At 39.5% G+C, this 20640-nt stretch overlaps 1 protein-coding gene and 1 long non-coding RNA gene across 4 annotated transcripts in view; both read right to left on the bottom strand.

Moving 5' to 3' along the window:
• Positions 1 to 4561: 4561 nt before the first annotated feature.
• The window catches only part of LOC147620288 (putative pentatricopeptide repeat-containing protein At3g01580), a 41204-nt gene continuing 25125 nt past the window's right edge, over positions 4562 to 20640 (bottom strand). For 2 of the 3 annotated variants that reach the window (XM_086772487.1, XM_086772486.1), the window contains exons 3-4: positions 5208 to 5311; positions 4562 to 4953 (exon numbers count right to left, since the gene is read on the bottom strand). The gene's annotated coding sequence lies outside the window, so the exon portion shown is untranslated. The remainder of the gene's footprint in view (positions 4954 to 5207; positions 5312 to 20640) is intronic. The other variant, XM_086772488.1, reaches the window with a different exon arrangement.
• LOC147620290 (uncharacterized) lies at positions 18382 to 19209 on the bottom strand. Its single transcript, XR_015261800.1, has 2 exons — positions 19084 to 19209; positions 18382 to 18953 (listed from the first exon to the last, which is right to left on the bottom strand). It is a non-coding gene; the product is annotated as an uncharacterized LOC147620290 (long non-coding RNA).

Below are 20640 nucleotides of genomic sequence, written 5' to 3'. Positions count from 1 at the left end.
CTTTGATGTAATGCTTTTGGCTCTTTTGGCATACTCCAAACATCTTTCAATCCTCCTTTTGATTTGAAAGTGGAGTGACATACTCAAGCGGCTCTACAAATTCATCTTCACCAATCTCTGAAGTGTCCGGTTTCTAATCCTGAGTGCTACCCTTGAAATAACTCCTTGGTGAGTATTGTCCAATATATGTACTCATAAGCTAATGAATCCAAGCCTCCAAAAGTACACAAAGTACAAGTGCTTGTATGGCATGTATGTCAGGCACCTGCTCTTTGGTTTTTGAAACCCTTCACATGTATTTCAAGACCCTTTGATGTAATGCTTTTGGCTCTTTTGGCATACTCCAAACATTTATCAATCCTCCTTTTATTTGAAAGCGGAGTGACATACTCAAGTAGCTCTACAAATTCATCTTCACCAATCTCCAAACTGCTCGGTTTCTAATCCCCCATAAGCATGTCCAAAATGATATCTTGAGCCACAACTCTCCAATTGCTTTGCAGTAATAAAAGGGTTCATTTTGGCATGAGACATCAAACTTTCCTCAATTTTTGGTTTAGTGGACCTGCATAGCCCCTCCTCATAAGGGTGATTATAATTTTCATTAGCAGATGCTATCAGATTAAGAAGAGTACTAAGGAACTCGACACATTTATTGGGCCTTGGTTCATGTTTTCTCTTCAATTGTAAGATGGGGATGCATGCCTGGATTCGAGGTGATGACGCCTTGTTGGTAAGTGTTTATGCACTAGGAACTCCTTAAAGAAGACGACCTTGAGTTTCTCATATAGATGTAATTTTGCATGGATCAATTAGCTTTTTAGACTGTTCACTATGGATTTATCCTATTTTAGCCTAGTCATTGGTTAGATAAATTTAGATAGCTTGAAGTTGGAGTTAGCATTGATGAATTGTGGTAACCATGGATGATTTTCTCAATAATCTTGGAGGATGTTATTTCTCACATGTTTCTTTTTTCCCCCTACAAGTTTCAAGGTATATATGATTTGTATTTATAGTAATGACTAAGAGAGCAAGTGCTGATTAAGGTATCGAAAGATTATACTTAGAGGATGTTATTACCCACATCGTACTTGGAGGATGTTATTTCTCACATGGTTTTTATAATTGTTTCTACAAGTTTCAAGGTACATTCGATTGGAAGTTCAAGTAATGACTAAGAACTAATCAAGGTACCAAAAGATTGGTCTCATCAAGTGATTTAGAGTCGATCAAGGTGTCGAAAGATTGTACTTGGAGGATGTAATTTCTCACATGGTTTTTTTAACTTTTTCTACAAGTTTCAAGGTAAATTCAATTGGAAGTTCAAGTAATGACTAAGAGCTAACAAAGGTGCCAAAAGATTGGTCCCATCTAGTGATTTGGAGTCAATCAAGGTGTTGAAAGATTGTACTTGAGGAATTTATTTTGCTGAAATTGTTTTTTTTAACTTTTTCTACAAGTTTCAAGGTAGGTTTGATTGGAAGTTCAAGTAATGATTAAGAGCTAATCAAGGTACCAAAAGATTGGTCCCATCAAGAAATTTGGAGTAGATTATATACTTGGATGTGTACATGGAGAAAAACTCTAAAGTTACTAGAGAGGAGTATCAGCATTGACATACCTACATCAAGTTCATAATCATATAGATGAGAGGGAGTGTTAGATTTAGTGTGCTCAGATGTGTGACAAACATCTCCTTGTTGTGATCCCCCTTAATCAAGAGACATGAGATAGTATGATGCCTTGCATGTTTGCCACACTACTCGATGTCATTTTCTTGATGATTTCTGTGCTAAAATTTTAGGTATTATTCATTTCCAACTGTTTTATCTTTTAGCTTACTTTCTAACTGCATCTTTTTAGCTTAATTTCTTGGGTATTAGTTGTGGTTTTTGTGACTCTTCTCTGGGTGCTTATTGTTTCCATCATGCTTCATTTTGAGAAGCTATTATGTGCTATGCACACCTCCCACAAGATCAACCAAGAGTGCATTTTGTTGAAATATTCCTATCCATGACATGACCATTGCACCACCATTGACATATTAATCGAGCCTCTACTGATGCAGCTTCACTAGTAGGAGACATGTTCCACTTCTTGTACGTTGCTTTGTACTCACCTTAAGATGTGGTGGACACATACTTTGTTTTGTGGGCATACTCCCAATGGAATAGGTAATAGATGGTGCTAATGTAAATACGTCCTCTGCAAAGAAGGCCTACATGCAAGCTTCTCACCTTGAAACGCTCCAATTACTTGTAGTCCAGCACCATGGAGGGAAGATTTTTTTTTTTCCCAAACGAAAATGGCCGTAGGGAGACTGTGTCAGCGCGGGCTTCCCACCACCTTTTTTTTTTGCAAAAATACAGGAGGCAAGAGGGCTTTCAATGTTTACAATAGGCTAGATCTAGGGCAGCATTACGGCTAGCTACGCTTCATCGACGCCCTCAAGCATCTTCACCTTCCCTGAGATTCTAGAAGCCACCCACAACTTTGATGAAACTCTTGTAATTGGGGTAAGGGGTTTTGGCAAGGTGTACCAAGCGGAGCTTGATGATGAAATGTTGCACCATTATCATCATCTCATCACCACAACACCAACACCTTCATTTTTTTTTAATGCCTCAAAGGAGGCCGTGCCGACGCGGCTTCCTCTAAGCCTTTTTGTTTTAATGAAGGTATTTGTGTTTATGGTGATGATGATAATGTTGATGATGGTGGTAATGATGATGATGAAATGATGATGAAATGGTAATGATGAAATGAAATCGTGACGATGGTGGTAATGTGATAAAATAATGATGATGATTGGCCATGGTGGTGAGCACCATGGAGGGAAGGCAATTTGTTTTGCCAAAAAATGCCATGTGGGAAGGAAGGTCGCATTGACGGCCATTTTTAGCAAAAAATTAGCACTGTTGCACCATTATCATCATCTCATCATCACCACAACACCAATACCTTCAAATTTTTTTAAAAAACGTATCTCAAAGGAAGCCACGTCGACGCGACCTCCTGAGGTAGTTATTCTTTTAATGAAGGTATTTATGTTTAGGGTGAAGATGATGAGTTGATGATAATGTTGATGATGGTGGTAATGATGAAATTTAATTTTTTTTGCCAAAAAAATGGACGTGGCGAGGCTGTGTTGGCACAACCGCCCCACGGCCATTTTGTTTTACAAAAAATTGGTATTGTTGCACCATTATCATCATCTCATTTTTTAATGAAGGTATTTGTGTTTAGGATAATGATGATGAGATGATGATAATGTTGATGATGGTGGTAAGATGAAATTTGAAATGATGCTAAAATGGTAATGATGGTGGTAATGATGATGCTTGATCAAGGTGAGAACCATGGAGGGATTGAGTGGAGATAGTTTTTTTTGCCAAAAAAATGGCCGTGGGGAGGTTGTGTCGACACGGCCTCCCCACGGCCATTTTGTTTTACAAAAAATTGGTACTGTTGCACCATTATCATCATCTCATCACCACCAACACCAACACCTTCATTAAAAAAAAACACTGCCTCAAAGGAGGCCGTGTCAACACTGCCCCTCTGAGACAGTTCTTTTAATAAATGGTGTTTGTGTTCAGGGTGATGATGATGAGATGATAATGGTGATGATGGTGGTAATGATGATGAAATAATGTTGAAATGTTGATAATGATTGGCCATGGTTAGCACCAAGGAGGGATAGAGGGGAGGAAAAAAAATTTGCCAAAAAAAATGCTTGTGAGGAGGCTGCAGCAAGACCTCCCCATGGCCATTTTGTTTTGCAGAAAATTTGGACTATTGCCTCTCCTTCCGCCCCTTCATGATGCTCAACCATGGCCAAAAACATGAAAAAAAAAAGGCCCAAGTGGATGTGGCCTCTCCACGTACTTTTTTTTTTGGCAAAAAATTAGCATTGTTGAGTGGCCAAACATAACAAAAAACCCCTGAGAACCTGTCCTGCAAATTCAATTTCACTAAAAGAGGCATAACTTTCTGCTCGTAACTCTAATTAAGGAGATCTTTTTATCACTTTATTGAGTGCAAGAAAGTCTATGAGATTCAATCAAAGCTCTAAGAGATTGATCATTAGTACCCTTCTCTTTAGGGGTAGCCATAATCTCTCGTTTTTGTCATAGAATCCATGGGCTTCTAAGAGAATTTTGATGCTATCCATCCACAGATTCCATTAGGTTTCTTACTCTTGGATGGTATCCTAAGGAAAGGTTCCATTTCTATTTGAAGGTGCCTTTTGTGCTTGTTTGAGTAGCTTCCTTTGTAAGCACACATGCTATTGTTTTCTTTCCTCCTATTACAAGGTAATTTCACACATGGAACATTGATGGTCAAAACAGGGCCATATATTGTCTCCAATAATCATCAATGAAGATTGTCTTCAATTATGAAAAATTAAAAAAAAATGAAAGAAAAAGTAAAGCTCATTATACTACTTAATAAGATTCAAGCCACCAGCTAGAATGTTAGAAAAGAGTACAACCCATAGCTCACATTATGAATCGTTTACAGCCACACATGCTTGATATAGCCGGATGGCTTATGAGAAACTCGCTTAAAATCTTATAGAATAAATACATGACAGAGATACAACCCAAGGGAGGCCTCACTGGCGTCCATTAACCTCCTATATCCATGTCTCAATATTGGCATACATTGTCATTTCTGCAGTTACGCAACCATACTACACCCCCTTTGGTGCAACTTCATTGTACTTTGACGTGAACTCCACAACATTCGATGACCTAGTGGATTGGATAAGTGAGAATTCTCACCTCGCTTCCCTTGAGGTCTTCGAGCTCCAACATGCCGATTGCCCGGTCCATTTTAGTCTCTATATCAATTGTTGTAGGTGAAGGGGCTGCTCGTCCTGGAGCAGAGTTTGAGCCCACAGACTCAGCCATGATAGGTTAATCACAATGTCACACTTCTCCATGACTGTCAAGAGAAGCCACTTATGAAATCAATAGCCACATTCGTAACACAAGAATGAGTATACACAACACCAATGGTGGAGCAACACCAATAAATTACCTCATGTAAATAAATGAAAAATCGTAAAAAAAATATGGTATCTAAATGAGTATCCAAAGATTGGGAAAATGTCAAAAATATATAAGAAAATTCATAAAAATATGTGAGAATGTGTAAATACTTTCATTTTAAATATCTTTGGATACTAATTTAAATACCTTCATTTTAAATATCGTCAATTCACAGCCTCACCCACATCTCAATTCATAGTAGGCACATCATAACCCATGTGATAGAACAAGTGAATGGCAAGATCAACCACCTACAATCACCATAACCAAATCACAGTTTAGAACACCCAATCAATGTTTCACACTTAGAATGCTATTGCAAAATAAAAAACAAAATACCTCCTCGCCATCCTTGCAAATGTATCCATACTCAAGACTATAATGTACGATGGAGAGTGAATCCTTTCTTTCAGGTGTGTGCACATACAAGAGGAAAATGCTTTGTCAATCCACATTTGATGTACCATCCCTCATCTACAACAAATGCATTTACATTCTTGGAGGTGGCAATAGAAAGCTCCCTCTGCCAAACATTCCAAGATGGACAAGCACAGGGAGATGCCATGGCCACTCACAACCCCATAGGAAAAAATCTGCCCAAACAACGTTCAGTACCTCCATACATAGGGCTCCATGATGCCTCAAGTTCTTGGAATTTATTTTAGCTAACCATAACTAAATCCTTCAAATAACAATTACTATGACAATGTGATCAATCTCTTATTTACTACCTCCAATATACCCTTTTTGTGTAATGAAAACCCTTCTCTTTAGGAGACCCTTTGCCACGTCTTGCTCAATTTTCTAGTTTGCTCGGAGAAAGTTGCTCAGAGTATGGTAGAACTCTCCCAAAATCCGGACAAAATGTAAATGCTGAAGAAAGTAGAACTAAGAGTCAAAGAAAGTTGAGAGAGTTTTTACGTGGAGGAGAACATGCACAAGCACGTGTAGTCCCACGCATCACACATGCATTAATCAGTAAGAGATTCGCACTTATTATGCATATAGTGCATGAATAGGCACTCATAATAGCTATCACCTATGTTGCCTTGTCATTGACAGCCATCTAGATACTTCTATGCGGAAGGGGCATGGTGGGTGAAAGCTTGGTCCATGGTATAATCCATCACCTAGATCCTATTGGATTGTGCAGGGAGCTCCAATGATCTTTTAAAAAGAAACAATTTCTTTCAGCCTCTATTAGACCATTTGCCTTCTTCAACTACCTTCACCATCACAACAAGAATGTCACCACCAAAGGTGCTGCTACACACGACCCAATCTTTGGTACCACTATGATATCTGAAAATCATATCTTGTCATGCCAAAGAATTTTATGGACCATCATAGGTCATTGCCAATCAAATGAAGATAGTCTTAGTGCATGAATCTACAAAATCAAGCCAAGCCCTCTTTTTTGTATGGGCCCAAACAACTCACCACCTCATAGATGAGGCCTTGTATGAAGCATTTTTGCACCCATACGACACCACCTACAACCTCGACATGCTTCCTAACTCAAGGGCTCTATCTCTAACAAGCCCCAAAGCATGTCATTTGTCTCTTCATGTGGATTCGTCTCTTCACTGACCATATCTTTGATTATCCACATTACACCATCTGCAGCCTAAACATGCTTCCTAAGTCAAGTGCTCTATCTCTACTAACAAGCCCCAAATCACATATATTCCTGGTCCTCATGTTCATTATCCCATGTCTTGTCAAGCTCTATAGATATCAATTAACGTGCTCCGAGTAGTTGATTGTGTGTTGCATTTACACATGCTTTTCGAGGTCTTCTTTTGGATCTCTGGTTTTCGTTCATTACTCTTTTCATTGTGTGACAAGCTCTTGGGCTGTTGGCTTCGAGGTTAAAGCCCGAGCTTTCTGCTTATTAACTGTCTTGGATGTTTCCTTTTTGGCAATTTCCCTCAACTTGGATGTTTCTGCTTCTTACCTACCTTAGGTATTTTCTTGGCAGCTGTCCTCAACTTGCTTTGGAGCCTTGTGATGGCATTAAGGGGGACTATATGAATAAGTCCTCCTTGTACGCTTTTGATAAGTTTAGACGTGCCGAGTAGCTAATGCTCCTACCACTGGGATGATTGTCATGCTATTGGAATAATCCTTGAAAAGACATGTTTGAATCCACACTTGTAACATGTGCCTCTTAATGGAATGACAAGGGGATTTGGCATTGGATTCAAGGATGGAGTTGGGACACTAGGTGCAATGGCTCTATGAGAACACTAGGCAACACGATGTGGGGCCTTGCAATGAAAACATTGCATCAGTGGGCCTGCATGCCACATATTGTTAAGAGCTCTCATTCTTTGTTTCACCATGGCTTCAAACAAAGAGGTATAGTCTATGGCTGGGATTGCCATGGATATCCATATGAATCATATTGCTCATATGACTCATAGCTCTCATGTTCTAGACTCTTTGGGTATGATGGCAATGTCATCATCGAGTACTATTGTACTACTGCAGCTCCACGAGGAACTCATTGGGGTGGTAATACCACAGGTGGTATGGCATTCGTGACAGTTTGTACATACATCTGATAAACGGACCAGATTATGAACCGGTTGAGAAGCATTTGGTATTGATGGTAGAGCTAGTGGTTGTTTTGTTGTCAAGTGCGTAAGTAGAGTTTCCCTGGTACCAACAATGGGTTGTATCATAGTTCCCATGATGACACTGACAATGAGCATTTATTAATAATTCATTAGTTTTTTACCATTCTCTCTTCTAAAGAATTGGTGGCGACTCTTGTTGCAAACAAGAGTAGATCTCTCAAACCATCAAGCCAAAGGAAAGCTCCCAGAAATTCATGTAAGTAAGAAATCTTACTTTTTCTTTATCAATTGGGAATAATTTTCATGTGATTTTAGGATAAAAAATTTGAAAAATGGTCAGCCATACAAAGGAGGTTATGGTAAAATTTTCTTAAATTTTATAAAATAAATATTATCTTTATTATTCAAAAAGAGTAATTCTCATCGTTTGTGTATTCTAAAAGTGTTATTTTCAGTATATGCATAGAAAAATGCATAGCAGAAATATTTTTATTGTAAAAGTGTTATTTCTATTAAAACTAAATTCTATACATAAAAAGATACATATTGGATAATTTCTTTTTATGATAAAAGAGTAATTTTCATTAGATTAACATTCTATGCACAAAAAGATGCATAAAGATATTTATTTTTATTTCAAAAGAGTTATTTTCATCAATTTTGATTTTATGCATAAAAAGATGCATTAAAAATTTTATTTTTATTTCAAAAGAGTTATTTTACCCTTTGACACGTGCTCGGGAACTCCAAGGGCAGTCTGAGATCACAAATACCATGTCTAAAAATCCAATGCTTCAAAAGGTTCGTGATTTGGCAGATTGTCCTGGGCCTAGTACACGGCCTTGTTGATTCCTTTTCTGGGAAGGCTTATGAAAATTGTACAATGGAATGTAAAGGGTATTTCTTCGCGCCAAAAGCAGTTCAGGCTTTGGCGTACAATTTTTTGTCATGGTTGGGATGTTTTGTGTGCAGTTGAACATAAGCAGCATAAGTTGGCTGGCAAAGCCTATGTATATAAGGGGTTTCATGTTTTCTACAGCGGACATCCTGCTTCGTGTTATGTTTGCTGTTCGTTCGCAGTTTCAGCCTTCTCTTGTGATTCAAGATGTTCATGAAAGATTTCTAGTGATACAGATTGTTTGGGATGATACGCCTTTATGGTTGTTAGGGGTGTATGCTCCAAATAATGCTCGTGCACGCCGTTTGCTGTGGAATGACTTGTGTGCTCTTTCAATCTCTCATCCTGGCTTTGTGATGGGGGACTTTAATATGTGTGTCTCCAGGGAGCAAGCCACGTCGCCTCATTCTATAATGGATGGCCCGGAGAGAAAGGCGTGGGAAGCTTTTGCAGCAAGGTCGCTAAAACAAGACATGTGGTCTTGGTTGCATTCAGATGAAAGGGGTTACACTTATGCCTCACAACAGTTTCGGGGCACTTATGCTAGATTGGATAGGATGTATATTTTACATCAAGATCTCTTTTTGCCAGGGGTTCTTACTATGATGGTTGATCAGCAACAGGTTTTGTCAGATCATTGGCCGCTTGTGTTTGAAATGGTCTATCATCCTGTGGATGCATATAAAGGCTTGTTGGGACGCTTGCCTTTGCGCTTAAATCACACTTTTTTGGAGCATGAAGTTTTTGATGTTTATATGCGTCAGTTGATACGACATTTCTCCACAAGAGTGTCCATGGCTGATTATCATGCTTGGCCAGTGTTCCTTACCAACACTTGGAAATTAGCACGGCATTATGGTCTTGCTAATGCCTCTATACAAAAACAGCATGTGGCCCTCCTTGAGTCGCTTTTAAAGGGCTTGCAGGCGTTCATGTTTACTGACTCTATGGATGCAGAAGTTGCGGATGCCATAGAATGGCTGAAAAAGGAGCTATCTAGGGTGCAGGAAGCACAATATGTTCGCTTTAAACTACTTGCACGTCTTGATGCTTTGCGGGATGCTAACTGTCAATCTCATCGCTTCTATGATAAGTTGCATCAAAAACATATGCGTGAGAATATTGTTAGGCTGATGGATGCCAAAGGCAACCTTGTTACTCAACCTTCTGAGGTTATTCAGCATTGCATCAGGTTTTATGAAGATTTGCTTGCCCCTCGAGACCGGCTGACCTGGCTGCAAAAGGGAGTCATTGTTTGCTGAAGTACGATATCAAGTTGACCCTGATGTGGCGGTTCAGCTTGATGCTCCTGTTACTCAAGGGGAAGTGGAAGCTGTTCTCTCCAAACTTCCCATGGGAAAGAGCCCTGGTTGGGATGGTTTGACAAATGAGTTTTTCCGAAAATATGCTGATCAGCTTGCAGAGCCTTTGACGCTTATTTGTCAAAGGGTTTGGGATGAGGGATATATGCCTGCCGATTGGAAGTTGGGCATACTTCGTTTGTTGCCCAAAGTCCCTTCGCCTACTTCTTTGGCTCAATGGCGCCCGATCTCACTTATGGGTATTATGTATAAAATCTTTACAAAGATTTTTGCCAATCGCTTGCAGAAGGTGCTTCCTACTCTTGTTCATCCATATCAATATGGATTTGTGCATGGCAGGAATATTTTGCATAATATTCTTAATGTTCAAATTGGAGTGGATTATGCCAAGGCAAAGAAGCAAGAGATTGTGATGGTGCAGCTGGATCTTGAAAAAGCTTTTGATCATGTTAGCTGGTCTTTCCTTTCTCAGTTAATGACAGCCATGGGCTTTGGTCCCAAAATGGCTAATTTGGTGCATTTACTTGGCTCTGGCTCTATCACGCGGATTATGCTCAATGGAGGACTTTCGGATGGTATTTCTCTCACCCGTTCTCTTCGGCAGGGCTGTCCTCTTAGCCCTCTTTTCTTTGCCATTGCCACTCATCCTATGTTATCTCGCCTAGATGCTATGGCATCGCATGGTGAAGTGGTTGGTTTGCATCTCCCTCATGGCAAGCAATTGGTTGCTCAAGCCCTTGCGGATGACACTTTTATGTTTCTCAGGGCCGAAAAAGGCAATATAGATCGAGCATTGGAAGCTTGGAATAATTTTAAATTGGCTTCTGGGCTGAAAATAAATTCATCAAAATCAGCCCTCATTGTATGCACGGAATTTGATCTTGAGGCATTAGGGTGTCAAGGCCGTGTGGTGCATACAAGAGACATTGTTCATCATCTTGGATATCCGGTGGGTGTGGATGTGGACCCCCAAGCGCTTCTTGCTTGGATTTCTGCTCGGATCTCAGATAAATTTGTGTATTGGAAAGCTCAAGGGTGGCCTATGCATGTGAGGGTTAAGGTAGCTCAGGTTATTATGCTTAGCATGATTTCCTATTTTTTGCCTTTGCTACCTTGGACGCACAAATCTCTCATTCGTTTGGTTGCTCCCATTCGGTTTATGTTGTGGAAGAGGCAAGGAAATATTATGGGTCAAACATGGATAGCTTGGAATCACATTACGACGCCCAAAAGAATGGGTGGGGCTGCTTTACTGGATGTCCGCTTGCATATGGTGGCGCGTAGGTGGGCGCTTTTTCAGGATATGTGTTTGCAAGAGCAGCCTTGGGTATTCATGGCTCGTGACTTGATTGAGTTGGAGGGATTGTCACATGGGCGGACACGTGTGCAGGCTTCATGGTGGGACATTGTGAATGCGGCTCATCCTGTCCGTATTCGCTCATCACACATTTTATCGCATATTCTCCTTTCTTGGCATGAAGTTCTACTGTTGGCTCGGTGGGATCCTGGTCACGAAAGACTACTTTTGAACTCTTTGCAGTTCGAAACATTTGTGGAGTCGCGTGTCATTGTTTGGCCAGACAGAGATGCTTCACGCATACGACTCAACCGCATGGTCAGGCTAGGCTTGGTTAGAATCCGAGATGCTGTGATACCTGGTCGTGACAGGCCATATTCATTTCGTCGTATTCGGCAGCACTTTAGGGTTCCTCGGACATTTCAGCCACTATGGGTTGACATCATGCATGCAGTTGAGCCTTTTACTCCATTGCCTCGGCCATCTGCAAATCAGCCTTGGCTTGATTGGGCACTATGTAAATCTGGTGACTTGATATCACTCTCAGCTAACCAGGTATATCATAAGCTTGTATCAGAGAAAGATTGGGTTTCAGCCAAGGCCAATAAGGTGTGGGGATTGCAAAAGTCTAAATCATGGTGGCAGAAAACTCTTATGCGTGGTTGGCAGTCTAAACTCCCTTACCAAGGTAAGGTTTTCATTTGGAGGATGTTGGTGGGAGGGTTACCTACACAGGATCAGCTGAGCCGTCGTAAAATTACACTGGCCTCTTGCTTCTTCTGCACGACATGCACTGAAACAGTTATGCATCTATTCATGAGTTGTCCGGTGGCCCGTTAGATTTGGTCTTTTGTCTCTCGCGTTTGGGAGGCAGTAGAGAGGTCTACTGTTTCGGCTCATCAGTGGATATTTGGGATTTGTCCTCAAGTCATTACTTCAGACAGCCACCTTGTGATATTCCATTTCCTTAGATGGACAGGACTTTGGCATATTTGGACTACACGGAATGGGTTCATTTTTTATTCCTTGTCTGGAATACATGGGCACATTCTACGTATCCGCGGTTTGCTGCTTTGGCAGTTTTCTTCTCTTCTCTCAGCTCAGCTACTACTGGATGCAGATGTTATTTCGTTATGGTCTACGGCGGCTCGGCTGGCTCATCTTTGATGCTTTTATCTGGGATGCTTATTTGGCTAGGAGGCTTTCTTATTAGTGTACAGGTTTGCATGGTCATGATCCTTTAGAGGATCTTTTGTGGGGGTTTTGTTTGGGGCCATAGGTTCTGTGTGAGCCATGTAGCTGATGTACATTTTACATATAATATAAAACACCATTTCACGAAAAAAAAAAGAGAGAGAAAGAGAGAGCCAAAAGTGTGGTATCCACAAAATGCAAGTCAACCCTTGCATGTGTACCACATCCATATAATATAGAAGTACAAAATATTATATGTTAGAGTGTCCTTTCACACTTGATGTCCAAGGGAAAAAACCACATGGAAAAAAGTGCCCTTGGTTAAGCCCTGTTCACACATAGCACTACCATAAGTGAGCATATGCCTGCATATGAGATTAGTGGATTGTGCTGGCAGATTGCTGTTGTTAACACTTAACTCAGCGGATCAAGTTAAAAGAGTGTCAAATTAAAAATCTGTAAAATTAAAAATGTCCATGGTGGATTGTTCAGATAGAAATCTCGATCTAATGAACCAATATTATGATAAGGATTTGAATGTTATGATCTGAGTGAATTGTTATCTAATGATGAGTTTTATATAAGGAATCTTATCCCAGGATTTTGTTGGGTTCTCTAAACTATAAGGAATCCAGAATCAGGACATCTCGCGTTTTTTAAGTGGGGTAGAATATAAGATTCCTCCCCAGTCTCTCAAGATGTCCAGTATCTTTCCTTGTAATCAAATCCCTCTTCAGAAAAGAAAGATCTTGTTTCTACCTGTTTTGGCTTAGAGAGAAAATATTCTAGAGAGAGGTTATTCAGATTTTGGATAGAAAAATATCTTTTCTTATTAAAATAAATTCTCCCGAAACAGAAGTTCAAAAAGATTTCAGAAGATGCATTAGAAATAAATTATAATCTGTTCAAAAGGCCTTATCCTAGAAGTCCAGATTTTCTGAAAAATTTAAATTAAGGTTATGAGGGACCAATCAGATTCATCCAAATGTGTGAAGGAGATAAATAGAAGAAATAACGAAAATTTCTCCCAAAAATGAGTAAATACTCACATAAGATGAAGAGTTCACTAAGGACAAGGATATTGTTAAAAAAGAAGAGATATTTAGAGAAATGATGCATTTTTGACACCTCAGTGTGAAAGAATTCTCCTCATGAAGAAGGCGCCTATTTCACATGTGTGGTGGAGTTTTAAATTCCCAAAAATTGAGATATTTCATATCTCCTCTCTCCTAATTCAAGTCTAATTCCAAAAAGTAAGCTAAACTGACCCAAAAATGATCAAAAATTGACCAAACTGATCTGAAAAATTTTAGAATCAGTTTGCTTGCTTAGAAGCTCACTTTTTCCTATAAATAGAAGCCTCTCTCTTTGTTAAAGTTTAATAGTGTTTTATGCACTGTCACTCTCCTCCTCCCTTGAACCAAAAACTATCAATTTATTAATAATTCATTAGTTTTTGACCATTCTCTCTTCTAAAGAATTGGTGGCCACTCTTGTTGCAAACAAGAGTAGATCCCTCAAACCATCAAGCGAAAGGAAAGCTCCCAGAAATTCATGTAGGTAAGAAATCCTACTTTTTCTTTATTCTTTTAATGGTTTTTTAATTTTTGTCTTCTTTGAAGTATAAACAGATACTATGCCTTGTTGGAAAGGCTTTCCCCCTCTCTTCTTCTTAAATTCAGCCCTTCTTTATCCTAGTTAAGTAATCTAATGGTTGAAATTAAACTTTTCATATTGTTTCTCTTTTAAAAGTGAAAATTGATTAGTTTAGAATGCTTTAAATCAATTGGAAATAATTTTCAAGTAATTTTAGGATAGAAAAATTAAAAAATAGTCAACCATACAACGGAGGTTATAGCAAAATTTTCTTAAATTTTGTGAAATAAATATTATCTTTATTATATAAAAAGAGTAATCCCCATCGTTTGCGTATTCTAAAAGTGTTATTTTTATTATATGCATAGAAAAATGCATAGTAAAAATATTTTTATTATAAAAGTATTATTTTTATTAAAACTAAATTCTATGCATAAAAAGATGCAAATTGGATAATTTCTTTTTATTATAAAAGAGTGATTTTCATTAGATTAACATTCTACGCATAGAAAGATGCATAAAAAAATTTATTTTTATTTCAAAAGAGTTATTTTCATCAATTTTGATTTTATGCATAGAAAGATGCATAAAGAAATTTATTTTTATTTCAAAAGAGTTATTTTCATCGATTTTGATTTTATGCATAGAAAGATAAAGAAATTTATTTTTATTTCAAAAGAGTTATTCTGATCAATTTTGATTTCATGCATAGAAAGATGTATAAAGAATTTTATTTTTATTTCAAAAGAAGTATTTTCATCAATTTTGATTTTATGCATAGAAAGATGCATAAAGAAATTTAATTTTATTTCAAAAGCGTTATTTTCATCAATTTGATTTTATGCATAGAAAGATGCATAAAAAATTTTATTTTTATTTCAAAAGAGTTATTCTCATCAATTTTGATTTTATGCATAGAAAGATACGTAAAGAAATTTATTTTTATTTCAAAAGAGTTATTCTTATCAATTTTGATTTTATGCATAGAAAGATGCATAAAAGAAAGTGTTATTCTCTTCAAAATTGAATTTATGCATAAACGGATTTTTATAAAAGTGTTATTTCTCATTGAAGTTGTTCTTATGCATAAATAGATATGTAAAGAATCTTTATTTCAAAAATACGAATTCTCTTGTATTCTATAAATGGATGTGATGAGAATGGAAGTAATGAGAATGAGAGATAGATAGTGATATGAATCAAATAGATGAGAATGAATAGAGAATAGATGTGATAGGAATAGAAGTGGATGTATGTAAAAGAATGGATGTAGATGTATGTATGTGAAAGGATGGATGTGGATGTATGTAAAGAATAGAAGTGGATGTATGTGAAGAATAGAAGTGGATGTATGTAGATGTATGTAAAGAATAGAAGTGGATGTATGTGAAGAATAAAAGTGGATGTATGTGAAGAATAGAAGTAGATGTATGTAGATGTATGTATATGAAAGGATGGATATGAATGTATGTGAAGAATAGAAGTGGATGTATGTGAAGAATAGAAGTGGATGTAGATGTATGTATGTGAAGGATGGATGTGGATGTATGTGAAGAATAGAAGTGGATGTATGTGATAAGTATGGATGTGGATGTATGTGAAAGGATAGATGTGGATGTGTATGTGATTGGATGTATATGGAAGAATATATGTGGATGTAAATGTGATGGATATGAACGAGAATTTGAGGCGATGAGATGTGATGATTGGATAGATATGAATGATAAGAGATGTGAATGTATGATATAGGATGTGAATGAATGTGATGTAATGTGAATATATGATATAGGATGTGAATGAATGTGATGTGATGTGAATGAATGATAAAGGATGTGAATGGATGTAATGTGATGTGAATCGGGATGTGAATGAATAATAAGGGATATGAATGGATGTGATGTGACGTGAATCGAGATATGAATGAACGATAAGGGACGTGAATGAATGTGTTAGCATGTGAATCGAGATGTGAATGAATGAGATGTGATGTGAAATGAATGTGATAAGATGCGATGTAAACTGGATAAATGTTAATGTATGTGAAGTGATGACATATATGGATAGATGCAAGTGGATGAGATCTGATGATGATAAATGAGAAAATAAGTGATGAGATAGAAAAAGATATGATTAGATGAGAATGGAAATGCTTATGAAATGATGTGGATTGATGTATGGATGATGTGGATTGATATGGATGATGTGGATGGATGTTTGGATGATGTGGATTGATGAGTGAATGATGTGGATCGATGTGGATGATGTGGATTGGTGTGTGTATGATGAGTGAATGATGTGGATGGATGTTTGGATGATGTGGATTGATGTGAATTGGTGTGTATGATAAGTGAATGATGTAGATGATGTGGATGGATGTGTGGATTAATGTGGATTGATGTGAATGGATATGTGGATAATGTGGATCGATGTGGATGGATGTATGGATGATGTGGATGGATGTATGGATGTATGGATGATGTGGATTGACATGTGGATTGATGTGGATAGATGTATGGATGATGTAGATTGATGTGATTGATGAGGATGGATGTATGGATGATGTGGATTGATGTGCGGATGATGCGATTGGATGTGATTTGATGTGAGAAGGATGTGATGTGATAGAGATCGATGAAGAAAATAAAATTGTGGTAAGATGAGAAAAGATGGAGACTAATGTGAAAGGATGCGGAGTACCGTGAAAAGATGGAAATATTGTTGGAACTGTATTTGTATGTGAAATCTGTTTTTAAATAACTGTTTTATGTCAAGAATACTGGGAAAGCATTTTGACCGTCTTGTGAATGAGGTCGTAGAGACCTATCTGTTAAAGTTGTAACTGCTGACGGAGAGTCAACGGAGGACGTCTCGAGTAGCAAGGTCGGCTGAGGTCTTGACCAACCTCGGTTTGATTTAAATGGTGAGCTTTCGGTACAGTGGATGAGGGACCAAGGAAGCGGCCTATGAGTGAAGCGCTAGGTGACCTGCGAAGGATCCTAGAGGGTACTGTCCATACGATGCTCGGGCTCTGGGTCGCCGAAGATACCCACAAGTACGTCGGGGAAGATATTAGAACAAGGAGTAAGAGTTGTTTTCTGAATTCGGGCATGGATCTGGTTAATTGACCTTGCTGGTCCTCAACGGATAAGTCCATGGCTCTTTTATATGGATCTTTTGGTTGATCTTGTTGATCTTCAACGGAGATTCCATCTGGATATTTTTATATGATTATATTACCGGGTACTATGAGCTAGAAACTATAGAAAGGGCCCCTGAGTGAACAGGTGGTGAGCGTTCTGGTCGCCAATGATGCCATAGGTACACCGATGAAGGAAGGAATTAGAAATTAGGATTCAACTGGATAATTAGAGGATTATGATCAGTAACACTATGGTTTCATTAAATGATTGTTTTAAATATTGCTGAATCTGTGAAAAAGCCAAGTTCGTATTGGGTGTGTAAGTGGAGTGACTAGTTTTATGTTTGCATGAATATCCGGCTAGGGGGCCTGGAAACTCTTTTCCCTGGTACCTGGGACAAAACCTAACCAAAATTCCTAATTGGATCCCATCATTACAGTGGTTGGACGGTTGGCTAACCCATGGGACTGGATGGAGTTAGGCTGGACTGATGGATCCCTAAATCGAGACTCAATTTCTGTATGGTACGATAGATGAGGTAAATCCTGGATAAAAATTGTTCTATGGAAAAGAATTAACGGCTGTGCCTCTCAATGAGGAAAAAAGCGTTGGTCTCTATGATCCAAGTACAATCTTTTCCTTGATCTGACTATGGGACTTACGGGTTCGGTCAGATCAATTCAGTTAGTTTAGGCTTTTGACTACGTTAGAGAAAAGTTATCTTGGAGGAATCGCTCGTGCTTTCCGGGCAAGGGAAGTTTTTCCGAGTTCGGTTTTGGAAGAAGGATATCCGTGGGCGAGGCCCCGAGTGTGGGACCCTGCCCTGCGCAAGAAGTGCTACTTCCGCTGCTAGCACCCCTGAATTCGTTGCGCGGTGGGGTCAGGGATCTTACACTTAGAGTGTCTACTAGGTCTATTTCCTTGCGTGCAACACTCATCGAAGATGTAGTGTGTCTAGACCTATAGAGATGGCCATGAAGCCTCACTGTATGGATCCGTACGTACTGTACGTTGTTTGGTACGGGAAAAAATTTGAAGGTACGTAAAAATACGTAGCATTGGTAAAAATACATTAAAATACATAAAATCTCAGAAATTTCAGCCACCTACATAAAATTTGAGTCCATATCCACATTGACATATAATTTTATAAAACTTTCGAAATAGAGACACAACAAGGTCAAAAACCTACTAATTCAAAAGTGAGAAATTAGAATCACAAAGTCGTTAATCATACTTAAGTTAATCGTACTTAATACTTAATACTTATTACTTAAGACAAGTCACATTGTCACAAGTGAGTCGTGACAACTCACAATTCACATCAAAAAATGATGAAATTTGAAAATGAGTCTATGAATAATGACAAAATGTGCCATGTCCATACAATACCAAATCAAAACTAAGGTAATCCAAATCAAAACTCATCATCCGATGAGGATGATGACCCTGGAGAATCAAGCATATAACCCTCCGTGATGACATTGCCCTCGTCATCATACTCAGGCCCTGTCATCATGGGCACAGGTGGGTGGGCTGCCTCAGATGTCCCTGTCCCTGCCTCTGCATCATCCTGCTGGGTAGTGTGAATGAGGCGAACGGCCTCATTCGCACGTGCTCGAGGAGTCTGAATAGGCAGCTTCCCTCTCCGGGCGCCTCTCCGGCCAGAACTCTCTGCATCTGCAGGTCCCTCATGTAGCTGAATTTTTTAAGTCCGTGTACTCGATCTCGTCACCCACCTGTCTACACTCTCCAGCTCTCTATGCAGGAGGCAAAGAATCTCGTCCTGCTCATCTCTCAACCGTTGCTCTGCCTCATCAATGGTGGTAGGATCTGGGACCAGCTTGACACGTGTTGGATCCACCTATTCAACGTAAAACCAAAGAGAACACGGAGTGTCAACGACTCAACTTTTTGTATACTATAGTTACTAGTATGAAAGCTATGTAAAGGGGAGGCCAATCCCCATAAGAGAATGAATAGGATAAACTCACCTGTTTTGGGGTGCCCAAAGCATGATAAGCTCGTACGAGCTTCATGTTGGCCCTACAATAGACCAGTCTCTCTAGTTGAGAGGTGCTCAAACGATTGCGTATCTTTGTATGTATGAGCGAGTAAGCGCTCCAATTGCGATCACAAGCACCTACTGAACAATCCTGCACTCCAATTCAAAAAAAGTGCTTCATTCATGTGAGCTCGGCAATTCCCAACAAGCTTCACAAGACTAGTTCAAATGGCATAGTACATACATGATATACATCTCATCTTGCATGACAAAAGGCCTCTTTCTGGCAGACGATGCCAGCTCAGAAGAGGCAGGCTGAGATTCATCAACCTACGTGGATGGACCGGCCAAGTCCCCAAGAAGAGCATCATGAAGCGCATCCTGTGTCTCTTGTGTGCCTCTTCCTCTTACAGCTGTCCCCATTGCAGGGAAATTTTCAGCAATCAACTGATCTCTCAATGCTTCTGGCACTCTCTTGCACCCTGCACAATTGTTGGTGGTGCCAATGCCTGTGAGGTGCTTGATGACACGAGTAATTGTACTCGTGAGGGTGAAATTGCAGTACTTGCACTGCCATTGTCGAGTGCCACTACCTGCCTGCCCTGGAGTAGTCACAATGCGAATGACATTTGTGTGCTCCTTCCAGTATGGGTTCTCTCCCTTCGGCATGATTGCTCTGACAAATTCAATGCACAATGCCATACAATTTCAATCAGGATTCAGCAATCATGCAATGCATAATATTTAGTGGGCAGCTCAGCTGAGAGTGAGAGTGAGAGTGAGAGTGAGAGGGAGAGGGAGAGAGAGACTGAGAGCTAAGTGCATGGTCCACAGATGGTGGCCTAAGGCTCTGAGAGAGAGACAGAGAGAGAGGGAGAGAGAGAGAGAGAGTTATGTTGCTGCCTTGGGAGCCTAAGCAAGGGTGGGTGGGAAAAGGGGGGCGCCACCACAAGAACACAGAAGATGGCTGAGCAAAGGGAGGGCGGTGGCAACAAAGGGGGACGAGAGCAGAAGAACATAGAAGATGGCGAAGCAAAGGGAAGGCCTGGAGAGAGAGAGAGAGAGAGACTGAGAGACTGTACCGGAAGGTGTGCGCTGGCGGTTGTACGGAGTGACGAGTCCAGGTGCTATCGCTGGTGGCAGTACGGAGTCCAACGCTATCGGCGAAACCCAAAAGAATGCGAAATCCCAAAAAAAAAAACGTTTATCGCAGGCGAACAACGAAAACCCCACACACACACACACACACACACAAACGTACAGATCCCCGTACTATACGGATGCACGGATGTACGGTACGGATTGGATCCGTACGTACGTTTGATCCAACCTTGAGAAGATCCAAGACGGGAGCTCATTGATTGACCAAGACTCAGTGAGACTAAGCAGCCTACCATTCAGGCTGCTTGAGGTCAATGGATGATTCGGAATGGTTTACTATTCCGTAATGACAAAATTTGTGTACCACAAATCCCGAACATTAGGTCCAAGTACTTCCTTCAAATATTTCTTTGCATGGAGCTACACCGACATGAAAGGGATTGAT

This window comes from Cibotium barometz, chromosome 32 (genome assembly GCF_041138505.1).
Source record: "Cibotium barometz isolate CiBa-2024 chromosome 32, ASM4113850v1, whole genome shotgun sequence".
NCBI classification, from domain to species: domain Eukaryota; kingdom Viridiplantae; phylum Streptophyta; class Polypodiopsida; order Cyatheales; family Cibotiaceae; genus Cibotium; species Cibotium barometz.
This window is presented reverse-complemented; position numbering and strand designations above follow the sequence as displayed.